Raw genomic sequence first — 27,108 nt, 5'->3', positions numbered from 1 at the left:
CCTCTCCTACTCCCCCTGCTTGTGTTCCCTCTCTCGCTATGTCTCTCTCTGTCAAATAAATAAATAAAATCTTTAAAAAAAAAAAAAACTTAAAAACATAAAATAAAATAAAAAGAAACAAATGTCATCTTATTTCTTATTCTGGCCAGAGTAGTTAGCTTTCCGAATATATTTAGTTGGTCTCATATCTGTCATCTAATATTTCTTTCAGGTAACTTGTGGGACATCGAAAACCCAATGTTGTGTGTCCATTTGGAAATATCTGCTGATCCCACAGGTCCAACTTATCTCCCACTTTAGGTGGGAAGGGCTGAGGGGCAGGGATCATACCCAGCCTGAGACATGTGGCCCCTTTCTCCTAAGGCTTCATTTAGTAACCTCACTAAATGAATGGGCAGTCCATGCTATTTCTTCCTCTGTCTTCTTCTCTTTCCATTCTTCCATCTTCCCTACTGCTCGGCTCTTGTTGGAATTTCCCTCCCTGGAAAGTCAGAAACCTGAATCCACCTCCTGATGTTAGATTCCGGCAGTTGGGTGTGAGTCTGGGGTAGGGCAAGGAGAACCATGGTGGCCCTACAAAGTCTCAAATGTACATGGGGCAGGCGGGGAGGCTCTGGGGAGCTGGGTCTGCACCCGAGGGCAGGCAGACAGAGTGGTGCGTCCAGAAGGGAGGGGTGGTTGTGCAGTGCTGGTATGCAGGGGAGTGGGCCAGGGCTAGCTATGGTACCTTTGCAGAACGGGAAAAAAGCTCCCACTCTGGGCTTTACATGGGCAGCTGTGCTGGATTTCTGCTTCCATCCACCCGCCCTGGGATGGCCCTGAGGGAGTGCATCTCACTTCCCTCCTTCTCTCCTCATGCTCATCTCCCCAGACCAAACCTTATCCTGAAGAACCAACCCAGGGACCTAGATGGGAGCTCAGTTCTGTGCAGGAATAGAAGACCAAAGAGCAAGTAGTACTCTTGAGAGTCAGGAGGGACAGGAGCCTCAGGCTCAACCCTGCCTGGTGATTGACCATGAGACATGGGTCAAGTCACTTGGCCTGGCTGGATTTTCCTCATGTCTACACTGGAGAGCCAGGAGTTTCCACTCCCCAGGGTGGTTATAGGATGAGATGAGGTCATACATATCAAGCACTTTGCACCGAGCACACAGCAAGCATTCAATAAGCACTATCTATGCTGAGTCACCTGAAACAACTCCAAATTTAACTGAATTTTCCCAAGTTACTGGCTGATTTGGTTTCACTTATATAAAATAATAAGTGCTCTTTCCCTGTCTGCCCACCTTCAACACATATTTTTAAGGCACTCATCCTATGGGAAGTTTATGGTCAGTTGTCCAGAAAGTGGAGCTTAGGGATGAGGCTGACCTTGGGGGGTTCCAACTGGAGCTTTACCACAGGGTGATAAGCGTATCCATTAGACGCCGAAGAAGTCTTGATGCTTCAGAGTCAAAAGTCTTGACTACCAAATACAGGCTCTACGAGTGAAAAAGTGACAAGCAGTTCACCACAATATCATTTTTAGAGGCTGCCAAGGAATAGCTTTTGAGCCAAGAAATGAAAACCCACTAAGCCAATGTCTTTCCCTGTTTCCTTATGTCTGGTGCTACGATGGCATTTCCTACATGACAGACGGATGGCGTGGCTTAAGGCCATAGTTAATGCCAACACCAAGCCACCCTCCCTTGCCTAATGTCAACATTTTGTAGGCCCCATGCATATGGCATTTCTTCCTGAAACTTCCCGTGAATGTCCAAGTCGGCTTTAGGTGTTCTCATCTTTTCCTATTACATCGGTTGATTAAATTGTTTACTTATTTATATCTCCGGCTAGACACCAAGCTCCAGATGGTGGGGGCCATTGTTGTTGGTTTCAGCATTGTGCCCTTAGCATCCGGCATAGTCCCTGGCACATGATGGGTTTCAATATTCTTGTAAATGAATAAATGAGGGTGATAAAGGGGATGACTCTGAGTCTTTAAGAGGATTTTGAATGGGTGTAGGCACGGAGTGGTGTGTATAAGAGGGGATTCTTGGCCCTGCTCTAGCCAGATCTGGGCAACCAGACAAGTAATCACTTCTGTTCAAAGACAAGGAAAAGAGGACTCTGGAATTTCTTAAACTTGGTGGGTGGGGGTACATATGTTAATGGATCAAACAAACCCGGTGTGCAAAAGAGAAATTAATTTACAGACAACATGGCCAGAGTACATATCCACAAAGCTCAGAATGCATGTAGAGACACAAACCCCAGCTGTTCAAGTACGATTTGGACCAGGAAAGTCTGCCATACACCTTGGCCAGAACAGAGAGAGAAGTTAGAACAGGAAGGCCAGGCTGGACCCGCTGCAGGGAGGAGGGAAGCCAGTGTGGATTTAAGCCCGGTGCCAACATTCATGGCTGCAACTGGCTGCCATCCAGCTGCAGGCCTGCATCTGATAGGACGAGGGTCCGAGCAGGGCTGTGGGGTGCAGGAAGGGCTGGCCTGCAAAGACTGCTGGGAAGCACAAGTGCCCAGTGGTGATGGGAGGGCGAGGGGAGGCCAGTAAATAGGAGGAAGTTTAGACAGCATCGTTCCCTGGGGCACTGGCCGCTTCTAGGTCACAAGCAAGAACTGCTAGCAGAACAGAAACTTGGCTGAGGGGAAAAAAAATGTTTTTGAAGCTGCTGAGTGAACCTTGCCTCTTTTCGTGTAGCCAATTCCCCGACTGTGATCTCAAAGTGGCAACGGGCAATTTCTGGGCTATCTTTTGGACCAGCATTGTCAAGCCAGGCCACTGGACAGAACTGAAAGGTGGGTCATTCGGAGACTTCTCGTGGGGGAGCCTTTTTGAGGCAGTCGGCCAATCTACACATGTGGTGGGGAACCTCCCCGTGAGGTGGGACGCAGCAATCTGCAAGGAGGCTTCAGAACCAACCGGCTGGTGAGCTCAGACTTGAGGCAGATGACATGCACGTGAGACCTGCCTGTTAGCTGGGGCACCTTCGTGCCCACATCATACCGAATCTTGGGGGCTCTCACTTTGCTGAAAATACCAACATTCAGACCCTCCCTCGATTTCCTTCCAAAAACAAAACCAAACACAAACTGCGCTAAGTCTGTGTGCTTGGGAGCAAAGCAGAGACTCGTACATCTTGTGCTCTACCTTCCTCAGCCTCTGCCTCAGCAGGGACTCTTGACCCGTTACCCTGCTCCGCCTGGGACCCTCCAGGCTGTGGCGGATCTCTGGGCTTCTTTCCTCCTGCTGTCTCCTCCTTCCATCTTTCTCGCTCACCCCTCACCTCCTGACAGCCCTTGGGAACTTCAAATTCTCTCCCTTCTATATTGCAAAATAATGACTGACCTCTGACCAGTTTCCACTCCCCAACACAGCTCCAGGCCCACCTTTGAAGATTGGGCTCAGCTGAACCTGGCATTCGCTGCAATCCTTAGGATGCCGAAGTGGCTGGTTAATAATATCATTTGGGGGGGGGGGGCTGGGTGGCTCAGTCGGTGAAGCGTCTGACTCTTTTTTTTTTTTAAGATTTTATTTATTTATTTGACAGAGAGAGCGAGAGAGCACAAGCAGGGGGAACAGTAGAGGGAGAGGGAGAAGCAGGCTCCCCGCCAAGCAGGCAGCCTAATGCAGGGCTCGATCCCAAGGACCCGGAGATCATGACCTGAGCCAAAGGCAGACGCTTAACCATCTGAGCCATCCAGGCGCCCAAGCGTCTGACTTGATTTCGGCTCAGGTCATGATCTCAGGGTCCAGAGATCGAGCCCTGCGGTGGGCTCCATGCTCAGCAGGGAGTCTGCTCTAGATTCTCTCTCCTTCTCTCTCTGCCCCTCCCCCTGCAGATAGATCAGATTTGAGCTCTCTCTCAAATAAATAGATCTTTTAAAAATATATATTTGTTTTTCTCTCTCTAGATTCTCTCTCCTTCTCTCTCTGCCCCTCTCCCTGCAGATAGATCAGATTTGAGCTCTCTCTCAAATAAACAGATCTTTTAAAAAAATATATTTGTGGGGCGCCTGGGTAGCTCAGTTGGTTAAGCGACTGCCTTCAGCTCAGGTCATGATCCCAGGGTCCTGGGATCGAGTCCCACATCGGGCTCCCTGCTCTGCGGGGAGCCTGCTTCTCCCTCTCCCACTCCCCCTGCTTGTGTTCCCTCTCTCGCTGTGTCTCTCTCTGTCAAATAAATAAATAAAATCTTTAAAAATATATATATATATATTTGTTTTTCTCTCTCACACCAGGATCAATTCTTCTCTCTTCCCTGGTCCCCTTCAGTCCTAAACCAGCACTCCTAAGACATCCCTTCTTCAGCTCACTTCATAGCTGTTGAAAACCAAAGCTCATCATTTCCCCCCAAAGTTGCTCTTCCTTCCACGTTACCAGCCTCACAAACATCCATCAGATGCCCAAGCCAGGACAGCTCTGTCACCTTCTACTCTCTCTCCCCAGCTGGCTGCCAAAACTGTTTAATTATCCTTCTGAAATGTTTCTTGGTCGAGAATAATGGTGCAGAGAGTGCACCAGACAAGTGGTTCCGTGGAGGAAAGGCAAATAAATCGCTATGACTGATGGCCCTACTTGAAACACAAGGAATGGAAGAAGGTGAGTTTTCCCAAAAGAAGGATGACTGGGCAAGCAAGGCCCACAACAGCATCTCAGCAAGAGATCTAGGAGCCATGACAGTCCCAGGTCTTGAAAGCTAGCTTCAGAAAAGTGTATACAGACCACCAAGCCACAATCATAGGTGGAGTTCAGACACCAGCCCGTGGGAGGGGTTTGGGAGGATTGACCTGGGCGGGGGGTGGGGGAGGGTGAGTCGCAGACCAAGGGATTGAGGCAGACGTCCATTAACACAATTAGAACTGTATTGCTTTGCTAGAGGGGCCATAATGAAGTACCACCCAGTGAGGGGCTTAAAGGACAGAAATTCACTTGCTCATGGTTCTGAAGGCTGGAAGTCCAAGTTCAAGGTGTCAGCAGGGTTGGTTCTTCTGAGGCTTCTCCCCGTGGCTTGTATACAACTGTCTTCTCCCCGTGTCTTCACTTAATCTTCCCTCTACATGAGTCTGTGTCCTAATCCCCTCTTCTTATAAGGACACCGTTCAGTTTGGATGATGGACCACCCTAATGGCCTCATTTTAACTTAAATTACCTCTTTAAAGACACTTTCTCCAAATACATTCACATTCTGAGGTGCTGGGGGTTAAAACTTCAACGTGAATTTGGAGGGACAGAGTCAGAGAACCAAACTGTGGGCAGCAGGAAGACCTGATGATGAATCTCAGAGTGAAAAGGCCAGAGCCACTCAGGAGCCTCCTCGTGGCCTCCAGCCAACTATGCTCCAGAAGGCCCTTCTCTGTTATGACACTTCTATTTTTTAATGACTGACTTCTGAGACGGGCTTGATTAGAGGCTTTGAAGCATCATCAATCATTAAAGCAGAATTAACTCGGGTTACTCCAAACTGGATTCCATTCTCATCTAAAGACTGAAAAACCTTCCCAGGTCACCTAGAAAGCAAAAGATCAACTTGCTTTTGCCACTGCAGTGAGTCACCTTGGAACTGCAAGCTCGTTTTTTATATCACAGAACTCCAAACTTGGGCAATATATTCCTCCATGAAACGAAGAAAGTACGACTGAAAAATTTAGGTGACTTCTTCAGGCCCTTCATAGTTCTGTAACACCAATCTTCAAGGCCTCCTCATGTTCAAAGGGCCATGCTCTCACTGAAGGCTCTAGGAGAGAATGTGTTCCATGCTTCTAGTTATCTGCAACTGGGCATTGATACGTGAATTACATTTCATGCAGGACGTGGGTTCATTTTATTATGATGGATGTGATGTAAGAAGGTGCTTTCACAAAGTAAGAGTGCCCAGGGCCTGTGGAGCTCTTGAAATGACCAGCCTTTGCAGCTTGGGGCCTCCATGCCAGAGAGAATTGTAACCACAACTCCCTCCCTGGTAGAGCCTCTGTGTTCAGTGGAATTCAAGGTCACTATGAAACCATGCCTTTGTGGGCCACCTGTAGACTCGAGCAAGGGCATTCACAGAGCCTAGTGAGCAGGGAGCCCTACTTCACCTTGCCCTTGGAGGCCTTTCACATTGATTTCCTGTGAAAACGTGTCCCATTGGAGCATATCCAAAATGCACCTGCCTGCCCCAGCAGCCCCATGGGGGCAAGAAAGCCGGGCAGTAACTGGGGTAACGTGCCTCTGCTGGAAGCAGCCTGTGACACTTCAAGTCACGGCTCTCCCCCAGCCTCCTGCAGGGAGAGTGGAGGACGCCGTGATGCTGTAGTACCTTGTCAGTCACAGGGAAGCAATTCTTTAGGTCATCAGTCAAAACCTCCTTGGCAATGAAAAATGAGCCTGAACACCAGGCCGTTTAAAAAGATATTTATTGTGAAATGTGGATGCAGCAGCACTTTCCCAGAATTGAGAGAGACGCTCAGCATGAATGACACCGGCTAAGTCTAGAGGAACAGGCAGCAGGTACCTGGCTATAAATGAGACACGACCTCGAAACCAGTGCTACAAACCGCCGCCTGGGAGGAAAAAGCATGCAGGTGGAGGGCAGGGACGTCGATCCTCAGGGCAGTGGGAAGGGACCATGACAGAGAACCTGTGGCCCCGGGCAGACGGCCAACTTGCGGGGTTCTGTGCACGGTCCCCAGCCCTGGGTGAAGAAGAAAGGGGCTAAATCCACCACAGTGCAAACTGGAGATACCAGCTGTCGTGACTTGTTGCCAGAACATGCTTCAAAGTGCTCCAGGAAACAAATGTTGGGGGACACAATAAAGCGAGATTGGGGACATGCTGATAATTGCCAAAGATAGCTGATGGATATTCGGGGGTTCATTACATTATTTTTTCCACTTCTGTGTAGATTTGGGAATTCCAATATTGAGAACAATTTCTGAAGAAAATAGATCTTTATCCTGCATAGATGGATCTGATCTCTGTGCAGATATATACTTTAGGGCATATGCCAGCCACATTTTCTAGGCTCTAATTATATTTTGGAGATATACCTATACACACACACATATACACTTATATGATATATATATATATACACACACATAGTCACCAATATTATAATTGCTACATTTATACTCTATGGCATGCCAGGTACAACGCATACAATTCTTTGTGCATGTTATAATTTCATTTCATGAAAATCACATGAGCCAAGGGACTAAGTAAGTCATCCAAAGTCAAAGAGCTACTGAATGCCAACTCCCAAGTTTTAAGTCCACCTCGGTTTGACTCTAGAGCCTGGAACTTTGCCCACCCTACTATACTAACCCACACTCGTTGGGGCTACAAAAAGCCTCAACGTACAATCACAAGGCCAGAAATGAGTACCTCCTGTCAATGAGGCAAGGTCAGTGAAGCCTAGCCTACCTGACTGCTTCTATTCTCCGTTCCCATGTCTCTCCTCAACACCACCTCCCCCTTCCCACATCCCTTTGGGCAAATCCGTGTGCACCTGAGGCTGCCCAAAAAGGGCTTCTGCATGAGCAGGTGCTCGGTATTATGTGGCCACCCACTCTCACATGTCTGCATTTGGCTACACAGCAGGACCCTGGAAGTGGAGTTTAAGAGCCAGAAATGGGAGAGGCAGCGTTTTAAAGTGGCCAAGCCACTGTTGCCTTTTAAATAAGATAGATTGTGTTAGATTTTCTATTTATAAGGACAACTGGGTTCTTCTGGAAGCAGACCTTGCGTTAAGAACCTGAGTGTAAGTAGTTTTGGGGAGAGCATCTGCAGGAAAGTGGGAGCATGAGTCAAGGAAAGAAGCATTGTGTGACTGAGCAGGCAGCCGTCATGGGCAACACAGGGCTTGGTTCCACGGGGAAAGTCTGGAACATAGTGCAGAATATACATCAGAGTTTTTCCACCTAAGAGGTGAAGAAGCCGGGGTAGTTACCTTGCAACTCCCCCCCACCACTGGCTGAATGCTGCTCCTGGCATGGGTAACTCTTCAGCTTCTAGCCTGTACCCCTGTGCATGGGCCAGAGCAGGTTCTCAGGTGGAGAGGCATGGATATTTCCATAGGGTACCACTAGTGTGTGGTCAGGCCAAGAGATACGGACAGGGCATTGGCAGCATTTGTTTCACATGTGGGAGAACTTTTAACCCACCTTCACCTACCACTCTCCAGGCTAAGCAATGTCGCCCATTCCTTCTGTACATCATTCTGATGACTAAACCCTTAGGGCTAATATGGTACTTCCTGCTGTGCCTACATACTTCTACCTCCATCAGATGCCTCATCTTGGCTTGCCCAGAATGAGCTGCATTGGTTCTCCGCATTAACTATTAACTATTAAAATTAACTAAATTTGGGTCAATACTGCCATATGCTAGGGCTTCTACTACTACTACTACACACACACACAGGCAAACACTTCTGTTTGTCTATGGCAAGGTCAATGCAATGTCATTAATAAGAACAATGCAACTAGACGACACTCTAAGCTTTCTGACCTTTGAGATCTCCACTGCACACCCACACCTAGAATAGAACCTGCCACTATAGAAATAATCAAGACATATTTAAGGAATGAATTAATTAATGCTACAGCAAATTCCTCGGTAGGAAGCTCAAAGTCAAATTTGAGGATGATTCCCCAAACTTATGTACAATTCCTCTGGGTATGAATTTTTTAATTCTTATGTACATTTTCTCATGTTACTCCATGTAAGGTTTTTGGTAAGCTGATTCAAAATCCTTTCTAGAACACGGCAGGATATAAACAAAATCAGACAAAGAGATAACAGTTTCGTACTCTGCTAGTAGAGAGAATTCCACTGTGGGTTTATGCTCAGTCCTCGGGAGTCCGCATGCTTCCCCTACCTATAGGGCTTCAGCAATCATCTCCTGATAGAAGGTTCTCAAAGTCTCAGTCTTGGCCCCACTCCTTCTCTCTCTGTGACAAGTGCTCCCTGGACCTCAGGGCCTCCATTTCCTCAAGTTGAGGTCTCTGATTTGATCTCAAGAGCCCTTCCAGCTGCGTGAACATCCACTCAGAGTGATGTCATAGAGCAGATGACCAATTAGCCTCCCATGGCTCACGTAATTCGTAGGTGAGAGTATGAGGATTTGACCAGGTCCCACGGTGTGGTGGGACCACCACCAAGGAAGCCAACATCAGGCCCCTCAGTATCCTCAGCTTTGAGTGACCCCACTGGTGACTCAGCACAGTGTTTCCCAAACTCAACAAAAATAGATTCCCAGTCTCCTCTCCTGCAGATTCTGATTCAGCAGGACTGGACTGGTCCTAGTAATCTGGTTGTTAACTTACAGCTGAGTGATTCTTACAACTGAGCAAGGCTGAGAAACATGACCCAGCAGAACCATGGACCATGAAAGGGGGGTGGGGGTCCTAAAGCACCTGGTAGCCCACAAGGCCATTTAGTTTCCATCTTGGCCCAGATCAACCCATCTGTTGGTTATGTACTTATCCCTCCCATGCCACTGTACCCCCACCAAACAGGGCAGCACTTCTCGCCCACGGCACTTTTGACATTTTAGACTCAATGATTCTTTGTGAAGGGGGATTTCCTGTGCACTGCAGGATGTTTAGCAGCATTCTTGACCACTACCCACAAATGCCAGGAGCAGCTCCCTCACCCTGCATTGTGTCAACCAAACCTGTCTCCAGACATTGCCTTATGTCCCTGAGATGGGGAACAAAATCATCCCCTTGTTGAGAATCACTGAACTGTGGTGACCAACCATCCAAGTTTGCCCAGGACTTTCTGGTTTTAGCATCAAAAGTCCCACGTCCTGGGAAACCCCCTTAGTTTTTGGCAACTGATACCACCACTCACCCAAAACACATTCCCTTTGAAGGCCAAGGGTAGCTCATGTGTCACTGAAAAGCCCTTAGTTCTTCCAGACACCAAGTTCAGACCTCAACTATGTAAGAGACCTTGGAAATGGGGCTATGAATAAGAAGATCTTTGAGACATTTCACTCAAGGGACCTAAAGAGGCCTGAGCACCCACCCCACTAGACTTTGAGCTCCATAAGGGCAAGAGACCAGGTGCCTCCTTCCCTGATGATACCCCAGTGCCCAGCGGAGAATATATAAACATGGTCAGTGATTATTACTGAAGATGAATGGATGGAAGTATAGATGGGCAGATGGCTAGATGCACAGTTGCATGGATGGACAGATGGGTGTATAACTCTAACTAAGGGACTACAATTAAGTTATCTAATCTTTCTAAGCTCCAGCACATCCCCACCCACAGAATGTGGGTAATAACACCTTCTATGGAAGGCTTCTGGGAAGACCAAATGATGAAGTTAACGGCTGTGTGTGGCTTCCAGGATCAAAATGCTTCATGCAGTACCTAGCCCATAGTAAATGCTGGCTCCCTTCTTCCTTTTCTGGGGTCCAGGAGAACTAATTAAATTTAATTAAATTATCTGAAACATGAGAAGAGGTAAGAGAGGGCCCATGATGCCCACAACACAGACAAGCAGGGACAAGGATGACTGCAAACACTCTTATCTTTTATTTCTATCTCGTGGTCCTAATTTCAAATGGTTCATAATTCAGATAATGGACCCAGTAAATGAGATCCCACAGTGTCCTGCCAAGTGCACTTTGTCTTGCATTCCCTGGCATCTGGGAACCTTTCATAACCAGCCCTCTACATATTAGGCTCGTTCTGCTTCTGAGTCATTTGGACCCTCTCACCACCCGAACCACAAGGAGTTAATCCTCCCATCCACCCTCAAGCCCAGAGAAAGATCAGAAGAGCAGAAGGCAATAGCCCAGCCTTTACTCAGCAGTTTCAACCTGGGGACTTGTCCATTGGCTCAGCCAGGGGGCCCCTAATCACATGTCCTTCTCAAGATCAGTAGGTGACCTTGGTCTTTGAAGCCTTTTTTTTTTTTTTTGAGAGAAAGAGAGAGAGAGACTGAGACTTATATGAACTGATTAAGTATGGATTGAAAACTAAGTTCAAGAGACCCTCAACTCCTAGGACTCAAGGAGATAAAACAAGGGAATAGCCAGATAGAAATGGTGTATCCCATTGAGGGGTCAGAACAAAGGGATTTGGAGGGCTGAGCTTTCTTCCCATGCAGACTCCTTACCCATCTTCTGGGGATGGTTCGCCATGATCCCCACCCTCCTCCAGAGCCTCCTCTCAGCCACTCTCCCCACTGCCATCACCAGGCTGCTGCCCACTGACGCCAAGCCTTCTCTCAGTCCCCCAGCTCCTTCCCACCTCAGGCTTTCATGTGTGCTATCGCTCTGCCTGAAACTTTCCTTCCAAGCCCAGCACAGAGCACATGAAACATGTCACTTCCTCAGGGGAGCCCTTTCTGATGCCCACCTGACCCCAGAGAGGGGGCACTAAGCACTTTTCCATCATAGATTTTATTGTATTATAATTTAAAATGTTTGTGGAATAATTTGTTTGATGCCTACTATTGGCTAAAGGGCGTCCCCCACCCCAAATTCATATATGGAAGCCCTATTCCCCAATGTGATGGTATTTGGAGATGGGGTCTTTGGAAGATAATCAGGTTTAGATGATGTCATGAGTGTGGGGCATCTGTGATGGGGTCAGTGTCCTTATCATAAAAGGAAGAGAGACCAGAGCGCTCTTAGTGTGTGCCTCTGCCACAGCGAAAAAGTGCAGGAAGAGAGTCCTCAACAGGAACTGAATCTGCCAGCACCTTAATATTGGACCTCCAGCCTCTGAACTGGGAGAAATAAATGCCTGCTGTTTAAGTCACTCAGTCTATGATATTTCACTGTGGCAGCCAGAGCCGACCAAGTTAATGTCTGGTGCCCTAGACAGACCAAGTCTGACTTGTCAATTACTCCTTCATCACTCCCAGCCTCACAGGACACTAATGGCACATCTGAGCTGGAGAAGTGGAGGAGGGTTTATTTAAACAAAGGAGTAGGTGTAGGGCCAGTAACCCGGGACTTACTACCCTAGTCTTGAATGGAGGAAGGGAGGACTCATTAGGGAAGCCACAAAGGAGAGAGCTGTGTCGAATCAGCCCGCTTGAGAGAAACAGTGATGGCCAATCATGGAGATATGAGGCGACCACAGGGAGGAAGCCAGAGGAAGAAGAACTTGACTCCACCCTCCCTCCACCTCCTGATCTCCTGCCAGGGCGCCCTGTTGGCCCAACCAGTAACGAGAGTGCACTGGAGCCTGATGCTGTCCATACAAGTCAGCCTACTGGGTCCAGAGCATACTGGAAAATGTTGGCTTTAACCGGAGGCTACCTGGAGCATTCCCCTAGACCCAGGTACGGTTCTGAGCACAAGTTGTGAAATCAGTATTTGTTAAGTGAAAGCCACTGTGACCCTGAACCTTCTCTCCTGTGCCTTGAGTCTGGCTGTAGGAGGTAGGTCTTGAGGATTTTGTGTTCCCTCCTCCTTTGCTTTGAAGCGGAAAGTGCATAAATGATTCCCATACTCCTGTCTTGCTACCATGTCCCCTTTGTAATCAATACCATTTTGGTAAACAACCACAAGACCTGCTACCTGCCCCAAAGCCAGCTGGTTAGTGTTCTGCCTTGCCTTGGGTGCCTGTCTCTGAGACAACGAGTCTGTCCGTCTGCTCCATAAGAACATGCTCTAAAGAGGCCAGATTCTCTCCTTGGGGAGATCTGATTTCTTCCCCTCCCCCACCTCCTATTCTCTCAATACTTCATTTGAATACATTTTTCTATCCAGGGCAGAACCAGTGAGGGCCAATCTGGGATTCAGAGTATGGTAGCCATGAAAATGGATCACTCAGATCTCCCCCACTGTGGGAACACAGTTGATGGACAGCCCCAGCTGCCACCTGTCTGGCTGCATCACGTTCATACCGAGGCTTACGCTTCTCTCAGGCTGCTCCACTCAATGACTGAGAATAGCACAGTACAGTGCCAGCCCATTCCCACAGAGCATGGGACTCCTCTAAGGGGTGACATTAGCTTGAGGACTCCTCATCGGCCTGGCCAAAATGTGTTTCTATCTGTGTTGTGGTCCGAGGCTCTTCCTGCCCTGTTCGCCTTCCTTCCTACTCTCCATTCACAGGTGTCAGGCATGGATTTAATCTGAAGGCTTGTCCTGCCTCTTCCCCCTTATCATGCCTTTCACAGGCAATCCCCCAATAAGTCTTCCACTTGTCTAATCCCATCCTAATGTCTGCTTCTTGGAGACCAAAACTGGCAGTTTGCCAAATTAAATAGGCTACTGATATCTAAAGGCAGGTGTTTGCCTGACTTTGCAGGCCTGTCAAGGTAAGAATTTTCGTTTATTTTACTTATTTTATTTTTTATGAAAGCAGATGATGAGATTTAGGGTTTGGGGCCTGGGGAAAGCAAGGTGGTGGAGGGGATGGCATGAGTACTGTCTCTTTACCCAACCTTAGGAGCTGGGCTTGAGCCTCATAGAAGAAGGTGTGATGGCCAAAAGTTGAAGGAGTTGCATTCAGAAGAGACTGAGAAGTTGAGCATAAGCCATCCTACTCTGAGGTCTATACAACTAAATGTGGTAGAGTTTGGAGGGAAAAAAAGGATAGTCACCTACACAGTGGGCCATAGTCCACAGGGCACCAGCAGAAATGGCTATGCCGAGTGGGTCAATGTTTTCATGGAAAATTGTATCAATTAGCTATTGCTATTAACAAAGGACCTCAACACCCCCAAACAATTATTCATTATCTTAAAACAACAATCATTAATTATCACTTGTGTATCTTCAAGTCAGGGAGAATTTAGCTAATCTAGGCTAGGATCCACTGAGGCATCTCTGCTTCATGTAGCTCTCTTCTTCCTTGTACCACCTGACTAGCCAGGGCATGTTCCTCTCATGATAATGGCAGAGGGGAAAGAGTACAAGTGGAAACGTGTGAGCCCCCTTAAGGTCACTTCCACACATATACCATTGAACAGTGCAAGTCAGATGGTCAAGGATTGAGGGAATACACTCCACACATGATGAAGCCATTTGCAAAGGTGTGGATGCAAAAAAAAAAGAGTAGAGAACCTCCTACCAGAACTTTATCAATAAAGGTAGACAAGGGTCACATGAGCAGGAGGCAGCCAAAGAGAATGAAGAAGAATGATTTGTTCCAGGATCCATGAGAAACATTTCCACCCTGGAAATGACCTGAACTAGCTGGAGAAACCTTTGAATTGGGACATCATCTTTATTTTTTTTTTAAGATTTTATTTATTTATTTGACAGAGACACAGCGAGATCAGGAACACAAGCAGGAGGAGTGGGAGAGGGAGAAGCAGGCTTCCCGTGGAGCAGGGAGCCCGATGCGGGGCTCGATCCCAGGACCCTGGGATCATGACCTGAGCGAAAGGCAGACGCTTAATGACTGAGTCACCCAGGTGACCCGGGACATCATCTTTAATGTAACCTCATTAAAGGGTAAGAAACCCCTCTGCCTTGGTGTCTCTGCAATGTTCACAGCTCTCCCTTTTTCTGAATGTCAGTTTTGTATTGTCCTCATGCAAATTACCTTCATAGTAGCAAGATGGCTGCAGATAGATCAGAAGTTACTCCTTCAGGGCGCCTGGGTGGCTCAGATGGTTAAGCATCTGCCTTCGGCTCAGGTCATGATCCCAGGGTCCTGGGATCGAGTCCCACATCGGGCTCCCTGCTCCTTGGGAGCCTGCTTCTCCCTCTGCCTCTCTCTCTCTCTGTCTCTCATGAATAAATAAATAAAAATCTTTAGAAGTTACTCCTTCAATCATCCTAGAATGGTCCAAAGTTGCCCATGGAAAAGACAAACCAAATGTGGCCAGGTAAGGACACGTGTGGACTATCCCAGGGCTGCATTACTCTCTGTCGGATACCAATCATTACAGCAAGAATGAGCTTATACTGTCAGCCCCCCTCAAATCTCATATTTGTCACACAACAGGGTAGAGTTGATTCTACCCTGTTGTGGAAAGAAAGCATGGGTGCTCTTAGGAAGGGGAAGGGGGAAATGGGAAAAGCAGGCAACCAGTGTCCACTAGACGCAACCAACAAACATATTCCCTGTCTCATGGAGCTTAGAGTCTAGCTGAGATGAGAGCAAGTAATGGCTACACAAACTGGGGTAAGTGCTACAAGGAAAAGAGATGAAGAGGGTGCTACTGGGACCAATAACTGGAGACTCTCCTGGAGGAAGAGAGAAGGCTGAGATGGAAGGGTGGGCAGGATAAACTAGGTGGAAGGGGTTCCATGTGGGAGACGGGGGAATGGCATGGTTAGAGCATCCTAGGAGTAGGAACAGGTTCCGGGACCAAAGTGATCATGACACTGAAGAGAGCTGGGAGAGAGCAGCGCCGGTGTGGCTGGAGCCCAGAGATGGGGGGAGAGATGTGAATTATGCAGCTGAGGGGCCAGAGGGGGCCAGGATATGCAGGAAAAGCCTTCATGATTGTGTGATTTTGATCCTAAGAGAAGATGGAATCATGAAAAGTCTTAAATAGAGAAGGGACAAAACTTGACTTCTGTTGCTTTCACTCCTGCGCACTTTGGAGAATGGGCTGGAGTTGACAAGAGTGGAAACAGAGTCCTGTGACAACAGCTGTTGTCCAGGCAAAAGAAGCTGGGGCTTGCAGATGGCCAGAAATACATAGATCTGTTTGAGAAGCAAAATCAACAGGACTTGGTGAAAGATCATGGAGGAAGACCAAGTTAGTAAGCTCTGAACTCTTGCCCCTGCTTTCCACTAAGGACATTCTAACTTTTCTCTGACCCTTATTCAATGGTCTGAGGAAGCCACAGAGGTTGTCCCTGGCAGCAGAGAGTATGAAATGGACTCTAAGCCCAAATCCACCTGACATTGCCACTGACTCTCTCACCCAGCCAGCCTGGTGTGGTGTTAATTACGTGGGATCGTGGAATCGCAGAGACCTGGGTTCTAATTCCATCTTTGACTCTCATTCACTAGGGAACTTGGGGTGACGTGTTTTAACCTCTTAAGTTTCAATTTCCAGACCCATAAAATGGGAACTGTAATACCCACTTCTTGGGGTGGTTTTAATCTGGGTTGATTGAGGCAGATGATACTTTGCAAAGGGTAAAGGACTAAAAAAATGCCAGTTCAGTTGGTACACTTATAAGGAAAATCATTCTCTTATGAGAGTACATTTATCTAGCACATTGGTTTTTGGCAATGGCTAGTTCTATATTTACTCATCCCGAAAAAGGGAAATTGCTTCTTGGGTCTTTGTTGTGATGTTACATACCTACATATGTAGGGGACAAAAACCTCCCTTTGTGACTTGACGGTGAAACCATTTCAAGAACAGCACAAAGTATCCTATTTTGGGGACAGTTTTCTGCTCTCAAAAAACCTGTCATCAATGACCTGTCACCTTGACTACAGTCCTCTTTGATAAATTACACAGGTGCTGAAGCCACAGGGGAGCAAATGTTCCATGCACAATGGGATCAAAAGAGGACAAGTGAAGGGCGGGGCTGGTCCCAAGCATAGGCCTGGTGTCAGAAGGGCAGCATTTCAATTAGAGATGACTACAAACGGTTAGGCAAAACGGAAAGTTCATTGACATAAAACAGAAAAGACCAGAGCTATGGCAGACTGAAGTGTGCCTGGATTCGGGGACTTGAACAATGTCGCCAGTGTCTATCCACCTTATTCTTCTGCTCTGTTGGCTGCAACTCAGATAGACTTTGCCCTCATGCCCTCCCAGGGTTCAAGTCCAGCAGAAAAGAGAGAAATTCTCTTCCAGGTAACTCCTGGGCAAGAACTGGGCTTCACTCTGATTTACCAACTTGAGTCACATGCTTATCCTTCAACCCATCAGTTGGCCGGAAGGACAGAGCTATGCTGCTTGGGTAGTCCTAGACCGCATGCCCATCACCGGTAGGAGGGAGATGGGTCCCCCAAACACCTGGACTGAGATTGGGGAAAAAGATGAAACCCAGAGAAATTAGGGACTACTGTGGAGGAGTGATGCTGGTTGGGGCGGTCCCCTCACCAACCCTTGCCTTGGCCTCTTATTCCAGCCTCACCCCAATTTTGGCTCCACCTCATCTTAGTACACTCAAAATCACGTACATCCACCTAGTGATGTGTGCTGGTATCCCCCTTCACACTTTAAAGTATCTCCCCCATCCAGTCATCCTCTGCTCTTCACACTACCCTTCAGCAGAGGGAATGCAGCTTTCCAGAGAAATCTGATTTCTAGATGTTGACATCTGTCCCTATGTCATTTGTCCCTTCTGTTCCGTTCTTCACCCTCTCTGTCCTGTGTGTCCCTGGAAGCTGACTTCTATGGAATGCGTCACCGGGGCTCCCTTACTGAATTAGTCTACTGTTCCTGCTGCAGCAAATGACCACAAACTTACTAGTTCAAAACAATACTGACCTATTCTTTTATAGTTCGGGAGGTCAGATGTCCACAGTGAGTCTCATGGGGCTAGAATCCCAGTGTCAGCAGCTCTTGCCCCTTCTGGAGGCTCCTGGGGAGAATCCATTCCTTGCCTCTTCCAAATTCCAGAGGCCACTGGTATTCCTTGGCTCTTGGCTACTCCCATTGTCACATCTCTTTCTCTGACTATTCCTCTCCTGCTTTCCTCTTTCTCTGATAAGAACTCCTGTGAATACACTGGGCCTACCCGGAAAATCCAGTTTAATCTCTCCATCTCAAGATGCTTAACTTAATCACATCTGCAAAGTTTCTTTTACCATATAGGCTAACCTATTCACCGGTTATAAGGATTAGGCCATGATTCTCTCTCCCCTGTAGTTGTTAGTTGGGCTCAACGAATGGGAGGCACCTGCAGGTGATCAGAGGGTAGGAGAGAGGGGTCCTCCCTCCAGAGCGCCCTCTCTGCCTGTCCGGGTTTGGGTATGACTGCATTCCCCGGTGACCACAGCCTCAGCTTTCACAGGGTTCCCACACCCCACTCTCTCCTCTTGCCCTTTCAAAGCCATGGGTGGTAATGGCTCCCAGCTCTTGCTAGTCTTTGGGTGCCCCGACATCCCTTGTTGATTCTCTTAACCCAAACCACACTTCTAAGAATGGAGGTTTATTAAAGAATCTTAAGCCATTTGAAGCGGATTGTTTCCTGCTAGGATCCTGACTTAAGCCATCTTTAACACACTGTTGCTCCATGATTTTTTTCCCCCTTCACATCAATAATATCTTCCTCTCCTTCCCCTCTGCCTACAAACTAGCTCAGATTTCCCCAAACTTAAAATGACCTTTCGACCACCTAAAAATACCATCGTATTTCTTCCTTCTTAACCCACTAACCTTCTTAAACAAGTGATCCGCATGCACATGCACACTATGTCTCTGAATCTGGTTTCCTCTCCTCCCTGAAAGTTCCTGAAGTTTCCTCTTTGAAGATCACTCTAAACATCCTATTTCTCAGTCTCAGTCTCTGGCTCCCCTGGCGACTTCTGCTCTACCTCTGGAGTCCGAGATAAAAAACTTCACCCGTATCTTCTGTCTGTTCCTTGCACATCTGGGCGCCTCCCTGATGTACTGATCCCGTCCTGCCTCATAAACGCTTTCATCACGTGTCATCGTCCGTGAGCTCAAGACTCCAGCAGCTCAGAGTCCTGTCTGCACCTGCCCATGGGTCATCTCCACCTGGACAATCCAGGACCCTCCCGATGGAACTCCTCTTCCAGCCACTGGTCCCTGTCCCATGTTGCTGATTTCTATCTGGGACAGTCCTGACATTTTATGGATGTAGTTCTCTGGGGCTAAATGCCCAGGACTCTGTGGCTTCCCTCCTGGCTGCTCTGCCCTCGGGCAGGCGTGCTGCCTGGACAATAGTGGATGGTCAATTCACCCTAAGGAAGGTTTTTAAAACAGAGATCTCCAGACCTCTGGAGGCACTAAATCAGTATCCCTAGGGGTAACACCAAGCATCTGTATTTTACCAAGTTACCCAGGTGATGGATACGTGGCACTTGGGAAATCCTGGTTTAAACAACCTACCAAGATGGCTTCACTGTCCAGTACACATTTACACTAAATTTTCTATTCCGTTAAATAATGAAAAGTAAATTAAATTAACAAAGCAAAGCAGAACCGTTTCTAATCTTGTAGATGATATCCACCATCCTTCTTTGAGGAGCTATTTGCCTGATAAGACAAAGCTTCATGTACATTAAGTGGACATTCATTTACCTGAATTAATTCCTGTATCCAACTCAAATGATCCATTTGGCAACAAGAGCAAGTTCATAGGGGGTGTTAGGGTGAAAGGAGGAGAAATGAAGAAATAAGAAGCCTTCAAAGAGATAATTATAAGTTCTTAATTTTTTTATCAAAACAAAACAAAGCAAAAAGAACCTTAGTAAGATACACAGAACAGAACTCTTCAGGACAGGATTGCAGGATATGCAAAGACCCATGTCCAAGTTGATTTGCCACCTTTCTAACTAGCCTTTCATTGCTCTCAACTTTGTTAGCCTATTTTTGTTTTCCCAAGATTTACCAGATACAGTTTCTGTTTGTGAGCCACCCGGAAGCTTGAGAATGCTCTCAAGCTTACATACATGTTCATCTTGAAGGTTGTGTTCCATCGACCACTTTTTATTTTTTTTATTTTTATTTTTTTTAGATTTTTTTTATTTATTCATTTGAGACACAGAGATGGAGAATATGAGCAGGGGGAGAAGCAGAGGAAGGGGGAGAAGCAGGCCCCCCACTGAACAGGGAGCCTGATGTGGGGCTCGATCCCAGGACCCTGGGATCATGACCTGAGCCGAAGGCAGACGCTTAACCATCTGAGCCACCCAAGCGCCCCCACCATCCACTTTTTAAAGAGCTCTGTCCAAACTTTTTTCTTATAAATAACTCAAGTGGACTTTGGTACTTGTTTTCAACCTCTCAGAAAGAAATATTCCATGCTTCCTCTAATTTCCATGGTTATTCTTCCTCCAGGGTTTAGATAAAAGAAAGGGGAAAAATCTAACACAGCCATATATATGTGTATATATATGTGTATATATATATATATATATGGCTAAGTTTTGGACTCTAACAAACTCCAAACTTCAGAAATGGGGAGCTGAGGTTGCCCTGGGCTGAATATTAATATATCAGTCCTTCTCCTGCTTCCAGGCCCTGGAAGATTATCAAGGACCTTGTCTTAATCCACTACAGCAAATACCACAGACTTAAACAACAAGCAATTTATTTCTCGAAGTCTGGAGGCTGAGAAGTCCAAGATCAAGGTGCCATCAGATTCTGTGGCTGGTGAGGACCTGCTTCCTGATTCACAGATGACAGTCTTCTTGGATCCTCACACAGGAGAAAGAGAACTACCTAAATCTCTGGTCTCTTCTTCCAAAGGTGCCAGTCCCATTCACAAGGGCTCTACGCTCATGACCTAATCACCTCCCAAAGGACCCAGCTGTAAATACCATCATATAGGGATTAGGGTTTCAACATATGAATTGGGGGGGGCACAAACATTCAGTCCACTGAAGGTAGTGTCTGTCTACCTGTGCTCTGACAGCATCCTGGCCTGAAGTCCCCTGCCTGGAGTCCCCTGCCCCTGTCTCCACATCTAAGCAGTGTCATGAGCCCCAAGACTCTTGGGTGGGTGCCTGCCCAGGCAAATGAGGCTGGGGACACAGATCTGCTTGGAGCTAGAAGCCTGCCTCTCCCCCTCCAGTGTAGACCAGACCACAGAAGAACTCTGGGAGTAGCAGGTCTGCCTCTTCTGTAAAGCTCCAGGGAGCACTGGGCTCCCAGCCAACATCCACATCATCTTGTTTGCTTCTTGCAGGTGATAGATAAAAGGTGCTGCTGTGATGGATTCTGACCCTTCTCCCTCTTTTGTTACAGTGAGAATCACCTGCAACTCTGGAGAATCTGCTGCCCTTTAAGGAAAAAGCCAGTCAGAAGTTTCTCATGCTGACTCCTCCCTCTAGGATGGTTTCTCTCCAACCCCAGCCAGGTGAGGTCTGAGAATTCTAGAATTCCCAGACTTGACAGAACCTTCAAAATTGTTTCAGCAAGAAACACAGGCAGGACCAGGGCTCCTGACTCTCTTTCCACGGGTGCATTAGTCAGGTCTCTCCAGAGAAATGGATGACATGAAAAATTAACCATCACAATGGGGCACTTCCACTTTAGAATCAGAAGTCTATTAACGTAAAGCAGCTTCGATGGGGCATATGACAGTCTTGTTCAGCATCAAGAGAGCTTGCCTAGACCCTCAGAAGGAACAGGAGGTGGGCACAGCTCTTCTCTCATGCCACTCACTGTTTCTTTGGGAAACTTTTCTGCCCCCAACCCATGAGGCGGACTTGTGGGTTTGTCAGTATTGGTACCCTGCCGCACCTGCCATGTGAACCAGATTGAGCTAACCATCTGTCCTATCTGTGGTGGGCAGCATAATGGCCTCCCCAAGGAGCCACATCCTAATCCCCAGAACCTGTGAATATATGACCTCACACGGCAAGGAGGAATAAAGGTTGCAGATGGTATTAGGGGTGCTAATTAGCTGACCTTCAGATATGGACAGTGATCTGGATTATTTAGGTGGGCTCAATATAATCACAAGTGTTCTTAAAAATGGCAGAGGGAGGCAGTTAGAGACAGATGTGAGGATGGAAACAGGGTCACAGAGATGCTTCGTTGCTCGCTTTGAAGATGAAAGGGAGCCCCGAGCCAAGGAATGTGTGCGGCCTCTAGAAGCTGGAAAAACCCAGGAAACTAGCACCTCCAGAAGGAATACAGGCTTGCCAAAACCTTGATTTTGGTTTGAGGTGGCCTGTGGATTTTTCTTTCATCATAATCCTAGACAAGGAACAGTTTCAAAGTCCCAAACCAAGTTCCACAGCTTCTGGGCCAGGCCGCAAGCTGTTCTCTGCTTCCTGAGACTTCCACCTGTCAGATATCTCAAATAAGTCTAAAATTAGAGGGAATAGTGCAGTCATGGTTTTGTTTTCCCAGCACTCATTCACTCTCTCGTGGTAATAGCACCCCAGTTTTCCTTTGGGAGGACACGTTTCTCTGAGTCTCCATCCAGTGACTTGGGAAGAGGGTAACCTCCACCCCCCTCCCCCGGAACCCACTGCCCATTTCCAGAAATGAGCACATGACACTGGTCTGACCAATCACAGTCGAGATGGGAAAATTGTGGCAGAGCAGGATTCGGTGGGAGGTAGGGCATGGGGGCTAATGGGAGCTCTGTTTGGACATAACAGCGTTTGAGAAACCTGTGAGACATCTAAGTGGAGACACTGCAAAGGCAGGTGGATATTCCGGAGTATAGTCCAGGGCAGAGGTCCAGGCTGGGGATATAAATTGGCTTAGGATCAGAACTATGTAGCTGGATGAGATCCCCGAGGAAGACAGTATGGGTAGAAGAGAGAAGAGGTCCAAGGCCAGAGCTCTGCAGGACTTAAGCCTTTAGAGAGCTAAAGAGTGATGGACACTCAACAAAGAAGCCTGGTCACCCAGCCATGGGAGGAGGGTCGGGGAGGAGGTTGTCCCCAAAGCCAGAGAAGAAAGCATATCAAGGAGAACATGAACACCTGTGTCCAGTACTACTGAAAAGGCACATCAGATAAGGGCTCAGAAAGGGCCATTGGATTGAGCCTCAAGGTCGTCCCTGCAAACCCAAAGTGCACTTTCAGTGGAGGAGCAGAGGTACAAAACCCCGATGGGGGTGGGTTCAAAATGAGTGGGATGAGAGAAACTAGAGGCAGCAAGTATGGACAATTATTCAAGGAATTCCTTGAACCCATCAAATATTTATTTTTCCTTAAGCCACTGTGAACGGCTTTCTGTGGTTCTTAATCAAAAATGTCCAGACTAATGGAGGAGGGAGGCAGGAAGCAAATACCAAAGGAAGGTACTGAATACACACTCTATGCCAGGAGCTTTATACACATGGTCTCCTTCCATTTTAACCATATGTAATAACTCTATAGAGCAGGTGCTCCTTATCCCCATTTTAATGAGAAAGAAATTGAGGCCCAGAGAAATTAACTACCCTTGCATTCAAAGCGGCCTTCAAATCCAGATCTGACTCTAGACCCTATAGCACAGCCATGGGGGGGGGACAAATATTACTGAAGGAACCAGAGAATGAGCGAGGCCCTACTTTTGCATTAAGGTATGCACCAGTGGTTCTCATTCAGAACCACTTGGAGAGCTTCTTAAAACCGGGCTGCTGGGCCCCATATCAGCACTGGGTAGGGGAGAGGGGAGAGTCTGCATTTCTAACGAGTTCCAGGCGATGATATTGACACCACTGATCCAGGACGACACTTTGAGGACCATGGATTTATACCATCACATTCCCTTGCTCAGGCTCAGGGTGCCTGAAGGGCCCCATTCCGAACTCAGATCTCTCAGTCTTATCTCTCATCTCCGAGCTCCAAGAGGGAACCTCACAGCACTAACCAGACTCCTCCAACCTCTCCCTTTGAATCACCTCTGAGACCTGGCGGTGGGTGGTCACAGGGCAGGCACTCCATTTAAAATGCCTTGTGTTAAGGAAAAAAGTCTTGTATTTAAAAAGACTCCCCATACTTATCATCATGTAGCCTATAATCATTTATAATCATGATTGTCAACATGAGACATAGAATTCCCTGAATTCCACAATTTCAGAAACATAGTTTCTTTGGGGAGTTTGATCAGTGTGTAATTGGGGTGGAGTAGGTCTCCTTAGGGCCTTCAGGTCAGGCTGCGACAGACAGGGCTATCCTGAAATTCACAGCCATCTCCTCTGGCGCGCAGCTTCTGTGGAATGGTGTGGAGAACAACTCACACCCCCAACATTTTCTGCCCACACCGTACTTCCCAACCCTGGACCTGTATGTCTGCTCTTCTTGACCCTGCTCCTCCTCACCCAGCCACGGAGCAGGGCTGGGTCTCTTTTGGGTATTGGTCAGGGAGGAAGCAGAACCAAACAGAGCATTGACCTTGAAGTCAGACACATTTGAATTTGACTCCGAACTCAGCCAGGTAGTAGCTGTGTTCCCCCAAGCAAATTACTTGACCTCCGTGAGCCTGTTTCTTCTTCTATGAAACAGAGACAAAAAGAAATACCTAATAGGTTGCTGGAGTGGATCATGAAAATGATTTGTTAAATGCCCAGCATAAAGAATGGTTATTAACAGAGTTGTTTAATCATGCATTTAACAAGTATTTACTGAGCACTGACTATGTTCGAGCTAGGAGCTGGGGATTCAACAGTGAAGAAAGGAAACAAAAATTTCTGCCCTCCTAGAGCTTAAAGTCTGGTGGAAACAGTCAGACAATTAGCGTTATTACATGACATTAAAAGGAGCTAAGTTTTTTGGAGAGGAGATGGGGCCTGCCTTGGCGGGAAGTTTGCAAGTGTTAATAGGATGGTCAGAGAAGGCCTCGTGGAGAAGACCCACTTTGAACAAAAGACTTGAAGGAGATGAGGGGTGAGCCATGTACCCTGGAGCAAGAGTACCTGGGGCAGAGAGAACAGCAGGTACAAAGGCCCTGAGGTAGGGCATTCTGCACGGGTTTGAAGATTAGCAAAGAGGAAAGTGTGCGAGTGCCAGGGCAGAGTGTACAAAGGGAAGATGATTAGCAATGAGGTCAGAGCATAATTACATGTTTTTTCACTAATGGAAGCTATAAGCCAAAGGTAAGTCACAGCTGCTGTAAGTCAGCTTGCCTAGTGACAGCTACTAAAAGTCACGTTTAAAGAACTGCGATGTTTTAATACATGACACAACAGCCCCTGGTAAGCACATTTATGTGAAGGGGTCTTTCCAATTGTAATCAAAAGTGATCTCCACTAATACCAATAAAATCCAGATTCCCCAAGGGTAGAAGCAGGAAATGAATCTCAGTGAATCTCCATGTGGTTGGGGCAGCTGGATCTCAGCTCTTGTGCCCAGACACCTGCCTTCCTTTGGGGATCTGTCACCATCACCAGCATCCTGGCCACTAGGGGATGCTGCTTCCCACTTAACGCCCGCCCTAGCCTTAATGAGGAACCTTAGCTCAGCGGGGTCAAGGCTGAAGCACGGTATCAGGATTTGCAAATAACAGGGGAGAGCAAAGCGAAGCTAAACACAGGGACTTACTGAAAACATGATCACCTAGGGATCTAAGCCAGCCCTAGATTCCAGCTCCCAGCCAGCCTCTCTGAGGTAGGCACTTTGTAGCATTTATTCATGTAACCCATCTCCATTGAGTGAATACCATGTGCCAGGCACTGTGCTAGGCAGTGAGGATACGAATAAAATAGGCATAGATTTGGTACTTAACCAAGAAATCAATACGTAATCCCAAAGTGGAATAAGCCAATAAAGGAAATGAGGAGGGCATGGTGATAAAGAATATCTGAGCAGATTCAGGGTGGCCAGGGAAGACCTTGTAGAAGGAGTAACCTTTAATCAAAGGCATTGGGGAGAGAGAGAGTCTATATGACTTGGAGAGCAGCCTTCATCCCAGGCTTGTAAGGGATGTTCCTGAAGGTCCTGAAACAGGGCAGTTCCTAAATGACCACAAGATCTTCTTTGCCACATGCTCTTCCAGCGGGACTTGGCCACATCCTCATTGAGAGGTCGGGTCTTGGTTCCACCTCTGAGTCAGGACAGGGGCTGGGTATGCTCTCCCCAGGAAAGGTGGTGCCATGTGATTCTGGAAGACAGGTTGTCCAAAGGATACAGCTTCTGCCCTGTTCGTCCCTTCTGGGATGCTTGCTCTGGGGGAAGTCCGCATCATGCTGTGAGGACAACCAAACTATCCCAGGTATAAGCTCACATGGAGAGAATGACGTGGAGAGATACTGAGGCCCCTAGCCAATAGCTGACATCAACCACAAGACAGATGAGTCAAGAAGCCTGCAGTTGACTCCAGCTGCTAGCCTTGCAGAGCTGTCCCAGCTGAGGCCCCAAACACTGGTGGATAGACAAGCCGTCCCCAATGTGTCCTGTTTGAATTCCTCCCCCACAGAATGCACCGATGCAAACATTGTTCGTCTGACAGCACTACATGGTGGAGGACGCACTACGCAGTTGGGTAACTGGAAAAAACAGCTGTGTGGTGCAGGAACCAGCCGGGAGGCAGATGCAGAACGGAAGCACTCTCCTAGACATTTTGATTCCCTGAAGTCTAGATCCAAAGACCCTTCCTTCTCCCCTGATAAAACTTCCAGCCCCCTTTTCCTGTCCGAGAAACCCCTGGCACCCAGGTGACTGGCCTGCCTCCAGCCAAGGTCCGTCTACCCACTGGTGGGATGGGCGGGGCCTCACAGCGAAGGACCAGACAGAATACACAGAACACCATGCAGTCACCCAAATGGCCTTGCAGGGTGCGCATGCTAGGCAGCCGTTTCTCTGCTTGAGCTCTTGAGCCCATTCAGCTCGTTCATCCAAGGACACGTCCACCTTAATTTTATATGTGTAACAATCGTGTCAAAATTAATTCCTTCTTCCATGATACATAGCATTTCATCCCTTCAGTGTTTTTGCTTCCTTTTAAGCATGGTTTGCTATTTTGCCTATTTTAGCATTTTAAAGACTTCTTTTTTTTATTTTTTTATTGTTATGTTAATCCCCATACATTACATCATTAGTTTTAGATGTAGTGTTCCATGATTCATTGTTCGTGCATAACACCCAGTGCTCCATGCAGAACGTGCCCTCTTTAATACCCATAAAGACTTCTTTTTTAAAAGCCATCTCATCTGAGTACATCTTAATTGGCTGAAAATCCTTGAAATGCTGAAACATAGCTAAATGAGAAAAATGCATCTAGAGTAAAGGGCTGCTGCTGACCTTCCAGGAGCAGCACCCAGGGTTCAATCCCCCCTCTTTTGATGCAAAATTCAAAATCCAGGATGCAAAATTCATTCTTTGGGGCAATAAAATGAATGAGTAGTATTTTCTTATATTACTAGAAAAGAAATACATGTTGATTGTAGAAATTTTAGAAAATGTATAGTCAAAAGGAGGAGGCAGAGAATGGAAAGAGAGGGAAGAAATTAGAAATAACCACTACCATTACCCGCAAAGTCATAATTTCTCATTAGTACATCCTGGGAACCTATTAGGTCTTTTTTTTTTTTTTTAAGATTTATTTATTTTAGAGAGAGAGAAGAGAGCATGGAGGGGAGGGGCAGAGG

At 47.2% G+C, this 27,108-nt stretch overlaps 2 long non-coding RNA genes across 3 annotated transcripts in view; one reads left to right on the top strand and one right to left on the bottom strand.

Annotated features, from left to right (window-relative positions):
- The window catches only part of LOC135362778 (uncharacterized), a 39,306-nt gene that overhangs the window by 2,768 nt on the left and 9,430 nt on the right, over nucleotides 1-27,108 (bottom strand). The window contains exon 2 of the long non-coding RNA XR_010407975.1: nucleotides 1,372-1,481. This is a non-coding gene — a long non-coding RNA (uncharacterized LOC135362778). The remainder of the gene's footprint in view (nucleotides 1-1,371; nucleotides 1,482-27,108) is intronic.
- On the top strand, nucleotides 2,636-27,108 carry LOC123855242 (uncharacterized). Of its 2 annotated transcripts, XR_010408006.1 has the most exons (5): nucleotides 2,636-2,796; nucleotides 4,448-4,600; nucleotides 20,094-20,324; nucleotides 20,823-20,934; nucleotides 25,938-27,108. It is a non-coding gene; the product is annotated as an uncharacterized LOC123855242 (long non-coding RNA). The 2 variants fall into 2 exon arrangements; XR_006793485.3 differs by lacking the exon at nucleotides 20,094-20,324.

This window comes from Mirounga angustirostris, unplaced genomic scaffold (assembly GCF_029215605.1).
Source record: "Mirounga angustirostris isolate CCGP_5_RB_7025 unplaced genomic scaffold, mMirAng1.0.hap1 SCAF_16, whole genome shotgun sequence".
Lineage (NCBI taxonomy): Eukaryota > Metazoa > Chordata > Mammalia > Carnivora > Phocidae > Mirounga > Mirounga angustirostris.
Note: the sequence above shows the minus strand (reverse complement) of the source record. Positions and strands in the feature narration are given on the sequence as shown.